This window comes from Lagenorhynchus albirostris, chromosome 16, assembly GCF_949774975.1.
Source record: "Lagenorhynchus albirostris chromosome 16, mLagAlb1.1, whole genome shotgun sequence".
Lineage (NCBI taxonomy): Eukaryota > Metazoa > Chordata > Mammalia > Artiodactyla > Delphinidae > Lagenorhynchus > Lagenorhynchus albirostris.
Genome location: NC_083110.1, coordinates 72796704 through 72804920, shown reverse-complemented (window position 1 = coordinate 72804920; position 8217 = coordinate 72796704).

Sequence of the window (8217 nt, the reverse complement as noted above, 5' to 3'; positions counted from 1 at the left end):
AATCTCCCCAATTTCAGAAAATGGGGGTGTCTCATTTATTCATGGAATGAAAACATGAATGAATGCACGGCTGTGTTCTAATCTTAGACCAGCACCACATCCTGTCCTTGCTTTTTTTACTTGGTTTTCAAGGAAGGCCTTGATCTCTGTTAGTGTATCACTTGTATTATAAGAAATAAAAAAATAATGAAAGAAGGAATTCATTCTGAAATGCAGCCCACAGTCACAAGAATGACTTCCTGAGAAAGCAGGAAAGGATTTCTTCGGGCTGGGGTAAAAATGGAAAGCACAGTCATGAGTCGCCCCCTACCGCTCAATGGAGTTAAATCACTGACCTCAGATTTTAATTATTTGTGGCGTTGAGTCCTCTGTTAGCAATCATGGAACTGAAGCTGTATTTCGTGAGTCCAAGGGGAAGCGGCTTGCTAATACACACAGTGAGTTACTGGGGGTGCTGGGATGAAGAGCCAGGATCTCAGGACCCCAGGGCCTAATTTAATAGCCACAGTCCACCCAGGCCAGAAGCTGCCAGCTTTAGTCTGTGCTCATAAATTAACTTCCCTGGAGATTTCCAAGTTTCAAATAGCTTTTGGTAAAGCCTTAGCTCTAAAGAAGTATTTCGAGCTTCACATTCCAATGTATCACAAATAAAATCACATTATAATAAAATAAACCGTCTCGGCCATACCTTTTGTACTAATTGATAATGTTATTCTTGGGACCCCCTCCTTCCTTCCCTCCTCCCTCCTTCCTCCCCTCCTCCCTCCTTCCTCCTACCTCCTACTTCCTCTTTTCTCTTATCATTCGAAGAAACTTAATCCTTAAAACCTTTCATGAAATGAATGAAATGTTATTTCATTATTATGAAATGTTACTTTATTTTTAAACTATATATTTTATAAAATCTTGATCGTTAGGGTGAAATATAATGAACAAAATGGAAGAGTTACCATATTTTTAGTATTTCTAAACCCTCAGGGTTTAAACATATATTGGGGGAGCTTCCCTGGTGGCTCAGTGGTTGAGAGTCCGCCTGCCGATGCAGGGGACGCGGGTTCGTGCCCCGGTCCGGGAAGATCCCACAGGCCGCAGAGCGGCTGGGCCCGTGAGCCATGGCCGCTGAGCCTGCACGTCTGGAACTTGTGCTCCGCAACGGAAGAGGCCACAACAGTGAGAGGCCCGCGTATCGCAAAAAAAAAAATAATTTTATATATATATATATATATATATATATAGGGGCTAATGATCATTTTGTCTCTTTTTGTCTGAAAGAACTTTGTGACCCAATAATTCACCAAAATTATCTTAAATTTTTTAAAAATATAACTTGGCACCTATTGGGAGAAATTTATAAATTATGCCATAATTATGATTGTGTCAGACCCAGAGTAATCTTAGAACTTTCATTATTCAGGCAAGAGTCTCCGTGTAGATTCTTTTAGTTATGAAGATTTTGTGCAAGTAGGCACTCATTGCCATGAGTGGAAAGTGACGTCAACTTTGTTTATGAAGGGTTGCTGAAGCCCGTTTCTCCCTTAATACCTCCTGATAAGTAAATCCGGTTGCCAGGGAGAAAGAATATAAACTTGCCTGACAGTTAAGGAGTTTTGCTGGGGTGAAATCTCCAGATCCCAGGCCTTTCTCTCTGAGATTCAAAGACAGGAAACCTGTTGGGATAGATGAAAGATTGCGGACAGAAAAGAATACCAAAGGCCCCAAGGGAAATTCTGTGAGAGAAATCTGAACTGGAGACCAGGGGTGTGGGGTGTGAAGGTGGGGAGATTGTTGGGGGGCGGCAAGGAGCTTAGCGAAGGTTCACAGGAGGACATACCTGGAGGCCCAAAGGGGGAGGTCCATGGGTAAAAATTGCTTGACTGTTTCAGCTGCGTTCTGTTGAAGTTGGCTAAGATGCTTGTTCAGGTGAAGGTGTTCAGAAGAGTCTTGTTATGGTGATAAACACCTGTTCTGCATCACACCTGGGAAGGAAGGTGAACTGTGAACCCCTCTCAGCAGCCATATTCTTTGTGTTAAGTAAACTGTTTATCGGCTTATGCTAACAGGTGTGTGAGTCTGCGATCCAATGAGCTGGAAAGGTCCGTGTCCATTACTCCTAGGCCTCAAGCTTGGGCTGCATCTTCATGGGGACCACATGCTGATTCCCGCACAGGGTATGGCTGAGGAGAAAGTCCTGGATCCAGCTGTTGGCTGTATCAGTGTGATCCAAGACAGCCATGAACTTGGAGCCTGGAATGTGGCCCCAAGGTGGTGGCCTTAGGGATCCAGGCCAGGTCTCTGCAAAAGGAGCAAGTGTCCACCCAAAAAGGAAGGGCCTGCTTTCAATGGCAACACCGGGGTGACTTTGAGGCACTAGCTGGTGAAAAAGGCTCACCTCCTGTTCTCTCTCTTTCTGTACCTGCAGCAGGGTGGAGCCCACTGACCTGAGTGCCTCCTGAGGTTCTTGGATAACTCAGGGAGGAAAGGAGAGGCCTTGTGATGAAGACACGGGGCTTCTTGCCCATGAGGGCACGCAGGTGCCCCAGCAACTAATTGGAAAAATTAGAGACCTGACTGTATGTGGACCCCAAAGCATTGGTTGAAGCAGATAAAACTAGTTACAAGGTCTCCTAATTTGCCTTGCTTAGAGTCCCAAGAAAAGCAATCCCATTTTGTTTCTGTAGCCAGCTGCCCTCTGGGTGTGTGTGGTCCTGAGATGAAGCTGGTCTCATCCTCAAGCACTCTGCCTTTAGGGAATTGCGTCATTCAAACCTCTTCTGCTCCCCACGGACTGTGCTGAAGGTATGGGCATTCTGCAGCCTTGCTTTGAACATGTTACTCTGCTTCATCACCCTGGCCCTAGCTGAGTTGACCAAGGCTGAATATCCAACCCAAGGCAGACAATCTGTGGACTAGTCAGTGAACTGTATCTCCTGGTGCTAAGGGATGAGCTGTCAGCCAAATCTATACGCAAACATTTTAACTAAGATATGTAAAGAGTGAGATGTGGAGAAATTGGAACCTTCCTACACTGCTGGTGGGAATGTAGAAATGGTGCAGCCGCTTTGGAAACCAGTCTGGCAGTTCCTCAAAAAGTTACACATAGGAGTTACCATGTGACCCAGCAAATATATTCACTTGCGTATATACTCAAGTGAAATGAAAACATATGTCCACACAAAAATTTACACACAGATTTTCATAGCAGCATTATTCATAATAGCCAAAAAGTGGAAACAACCCAAATACTCATACACTGAGGAATGGATAAGTAAAGTGTGGTGTATCCACACAACAGATGTTTTTCAGCACCAAAACAAGTGAAGTCCTGATTCATGCTACAATGTGGATGACCTTGAAAACGTTACATTAAGTGAAAGAAGCCAGTCACAAAAGATCAAATATTGAATGCTTCCGTTTATATGAAATGTCCAGAACAGGTAAATCTGTAGAGACAGAAAGTAGATTAATGGTTACCAAGGGCTGGGGGTGGGGAGAGGGTTATGAGGAAATGGAGAGTAAATGCTAATGGGTGTGGAGTTTTGTTTAGGGGGTGATGGAAATGTTCTAATGTTGTTGTTTGGTTTTTTAATTAATTAATTTATTGGCTGTGTTGGGTCTTCGTTGCTCCGCACGCGCTTTCTCTAGTTGCCGTGAGTGGGGGTTACTCTTCGTTGCGGTGCACAGGCTCCTCATTGCAGTGGCTTCTCTTGTTGTGGAGCACGGGCTTTAGGCGTGTGGCCTCAGTAGTTGTGGCGCACAGGCTTAGCTGCTCCGCGGCATGTGGGATCTTCCTGGACCAGGGATTGAACCCGTGCCCCCTGCATTGGCAGGCGGATTCTTAACCACTGCGCCACCAGGGAAGCCCTGAATTGTACATTTTAATGGGTCCATTGTATGGTATATGAATTTAAAAGAAAAAGACATGTAGATAATGAAACAGTGAACAATGGGAGAGGAAGCTAAACGGTTCAGATATGAAGAAAGACCATGTGGCCATGAGGAGCCTATGTAAACTGAAGTTCTGGGTGTACAGAAGCTATATCGCTAGGAGGGATGGAAGGAGGAGGAAGGTGATAAGGTCTCCTAAAGCTGTGTGATTTCACTGCTTTTCACATTATTCCCACACTGGCGTGGTCATTCGAAGCTAAGCAGTTCCAAGAATCTCTAGGTCATAAAGAGCCACATTGTAGGTATTCCTCCTGGAGCTTGTCCACTGTGAATTTCCATGTGACTGACTCCCAACCGAGGCCTTTTTGCTGGAAGTTTGTCTATTCTGTCACACCCTTCCCGTATCAGTGGGAGGATGCTAGGAAGGCATGGGGGGTTTTCTGAGGCTGGGCATGTATGCCTTTAAGGATCTAGGTCATGAGCTGGTCCTCACACATGCTCTGTCTGGCTCAACATCCCACCACCTAGGATTGACTTTGCTTACATTTTGTTTAGAAATGTGTAAAGGGGCATCCTTTTTGTGTCTCAGTTTTGGAATTGGACTGTCCCCTTAAACATTACCCTTCCATATACATAGGGTTGAAGCGCCCTGAAGGGTGACTGCCATTGTTAGATACCAACTGCCAGGGGCATTAAGGGTCAGTGTGCTCTTACAGCCCCCATTTCTATATTCTTGTGTGTAGATTCCAGAAGCTGTGAGCAGATTCCAGCTCCCAGGAACCACTCTGATTCCTGGTCTCTTTGCTGAGGTCATTCTCCCCAAAGGTTCCATCTCATGGCAATTGGAATGGCCAGTAGTTGCCAACTTGAGTGCTTCCCTGATGGCATAACGTGCCCTGATTCTTATGTCCTAATCGTTGTTGGGTAGAGAAGAGCAGAGCAACTTCAGGGAGAGCTGGCAGCTGAGTCCAATGGCAGACCCTGGGCCACTCTGGATCCCAGCCTTCCTTCAGCTTCTGATCCTCTCAAGGCCTGGCCTGGGTGTTTCCTGGGTTCTGGGGATCAAAGATCTTTGCAGCAAACCCTGTTGCTTGAGATCTTATGCGGGGAGGGGGGGTCTCTGTTCCCTGTTCCTTGCAACTGTAAAATTCCCGCCTGGAACGCACTGTAAAATGACATAATCCAGGCCTGAGCGGGGGGTTGCAGAGAGGGATGGTGAGGGCTGGGAGAGAAGAAATCGAGATGTGGTTGATTACCCCTCCCCTGGACTCTGCCCAGATACCACCTTGAGGTTGGAGACCAGAAGGACCTGTGGAACGGTTCCTTGGCCCCTTCTCCTTGTCACTGGGTGGTGTGTAGGGAAGGATGGTGGAAACAATGTTCTCAGTTGGACAAATTGTTGTCCCCAGGTTTAGATGTGTTAAGGCATGTAGCGTGAGGTGCTCTTATTACCACCATTTAGCTGAGGGAGAAACCAAGGCTCAAAAAGGTTAGCGAACCTGTCCTAAGGTCACAAAGCCATTGAGTGATGAGGCTGGGATTGGGACTCAGCCTATCTGACGCCAGCGCCGACTCCCAACCACTGCCCTTAAACCGTGTGTGAAGAGCGCAAGCCAGGAAAAGAGGAGGGACTTGAATGTGCTTGCACGAGGGGGCCAGGAGACAGCCCCTGAGTCCTTTGGCACGGAGCGGTTGGGGCTGGAGAACTCGCAGGCAGGCCAGCTCTGAAGCAGACACCACAGGGCACTGCTGGCAGTCTTGAGGGGCAGGATGAAAGCCGTGGATGCGGTGGAGAACAAAGCAGGATTTCAACAAGATGGAGAGAAGGGGAGCAGGGAGCTGAGCCCTGCCTCTCTGCTGCCACTTCTCCCGGTCACGTGGTCCACCCCAGGCGGGGCACAGTGGTCCAAGAACCTGGGCCACAGGTCTTGCTCTCTCAACTCCCAGGGGCAGAGGGAAGGACGGAGGGACCGAGACAGAATTAAGTATTTATAGCACAGTTGGACTTGAGCCTTGCTAATTGGCAGCTGAAGGCCAGATCTGGCATGCAGATGGGTTTTGTTGGGCCTGCTGGGGGATTTTAACATTTTAAAATATTTAAAAATTGAGAGACTTCACAGAAACAGATTTCTGGCCTTGCTTGAAAATTGGAAAGCTCTTACAACACTGGACCCATGTCCTCACATGGCAACCATAGGCTGGGACTGAGGAGGGTGGCATCTGCCCCCAGCCATGCCCTCTGGGATGGCTGGCTCTGCTGCTCCTCCAGCTGGTGGCCTCCGTGAGCATCTGGGATTGTGCCCCACGGAAGGCTTGTGCTGTGACAGCGCTGATGGTGCTGAAGGAACTCTGGAGTTTAGATTCTAGGTTCCTGGAGGGTATCAAGTGACTGCTCACTTTTCTGTGTGCCCTGAAGGCAACTGTGCATAGAAGTTTGGTGCTCAGGAGAAAGTAGGTACCAGAAACACAGACCCAGAGGTGACTGGGGTCTGGGAAGTAGAAGCCAGTGACCCAGTGAGAATGTAAACAGTATGTATCATCAGTCAGGGTTCCCCAGAAAATGTGTGTGTGTGTGTGTGTGTGTGTGTGTGTGTGTGTGTGTGTGTGTGTGTGTGTGTGTGTGTGTGTGTGTGTGTGTGTGTGTGTGTGTGTGTGTGTTTAAAAGAGATTTTAAGGAATTGGCGATTGTGGGGACAGGCAAGTGGGGAATCTGTGGGTTAGGTCCCCAGGCTGGAGACTCGGGCGGCAGCTGACCCTGCAATCTTGAGGCAGGATGTCTTCTTTTCCAAGAAATCTGTTAGTGGTCTTAAGGCCTTCGACTGATTTTATGAGGCCCACCCACTTCTACAGAATACCTGCACAGCAACACCTAGACTAGTGTCTGCTTAATAGCCGGGTACTATCACCAAGCCAAGCCGACACAGAAAACTAAGCGTCACACAGTGATAGGAGCCGTGGGACGGGGACGGGAGCCTGGGAGACCTCACTGTAAGAGTGCGCAGGGGAGGGGGCGAGTCCAGGCCGCTGTGCCGGGACTGCAGCCCGGGCCACAGGCGCGGGCAGGGGACGGACTGCAGCAGGAAGAGCAGAGCCTGGGAGGCCAGGTAGACTTCAGCTGCTCTTCCCAGGTATTTAATAATAAGGGGGGTAAACTGGGGATTGAGGAGGAAATGCCTCTTTTTGGTTTGCACTTTGTAGGCTCAGGAGAAGGAAGGAGCCAGGTGAGAGAGAAAGAGAGGTGAGGTGGACAGGAACAGGGAGGGGCTGATGGTAGGATTTCTCTTTGGATCAGAGGAGACCTGCTTCCTCAGCAACAGGGCTGTGGACAACCCAGGGCATCAGGGTGGAGGGCTGGCTAGGGCAGGAAAGGACAGGAAAGGGAGTGTTCTAGAAAAAGGCCCTGTCTGCCTGGAATTCTTTTTCCCATGCCCTCCCCACCTCCTTGTACCTCCTTAAGACTGCCTTTTTAGCCACACAAATTATTGCCATGAGAATAAATTATTATAAAAATTAAAGCAATACAAAAAAAAAAAAAGACTGCCTTCCAGAGGCTCCAGGAACTCTGCCCCCCACTGTCCTGGGCGCCCGAGTACGGGGACCTGAGCACGTGACCCGTGGCTGCCTTCCCCCCCACCTCCCACTGAGAGTGGATGGCACCAGCTCTGGCCTCTCCTGCTCTCTCTTCTGCTCCTGAACCCTCCTCGCCCTGCTCAGGACTCTCCCCCGGGACTGAAGCAGCCCTTCCTGGTCTCCACTGGTTGCTAGTGGGCAGCGCTGGACAACAGGCAGCTTGCGTATCAGCAAAGTAGGGACACGCCCAACCTCACACACACACAGCTGGAGGAATTTTTTAATTTTTAAAAAAGCAACAAGAGTATAGAGCGGGGTAAACTCAGATCATCCTTACTTCTCTTTTGAGGCTTACGGTTGTTTTTATTTTGAATTACACTGTGGGGAGGCACCACGATTTTTTCCACGCTTAGGGCCTCCAAGGGCTTAATCCAGCCCCGCCTCGCACCCCTCCACATGCAAACGTTTCAGTGCTCAGAGGATGTAGGGACACAGCCGAGAAACAGAGGTGCAGCCCAGGAAGGGCACAAAGACACAAAGGGCGTGTGTGCCCTGCTTGGGGCTTCTTTTGTGCTGCCTGGAAGTTCAAAACATGTTGGAACACGGAAAGAAAGGTATTTGCCTGGGTGACTCAGACATGTTCCAGCATTTTCCCACAGGCTCCTGCACGTCCCAAAATAACTGCAACCCTGGATCCTGTCCCTTGGCATATGATTACGTTTGTATAACGTTACAGAGTGGCGGCCACACTCACACAGGCGC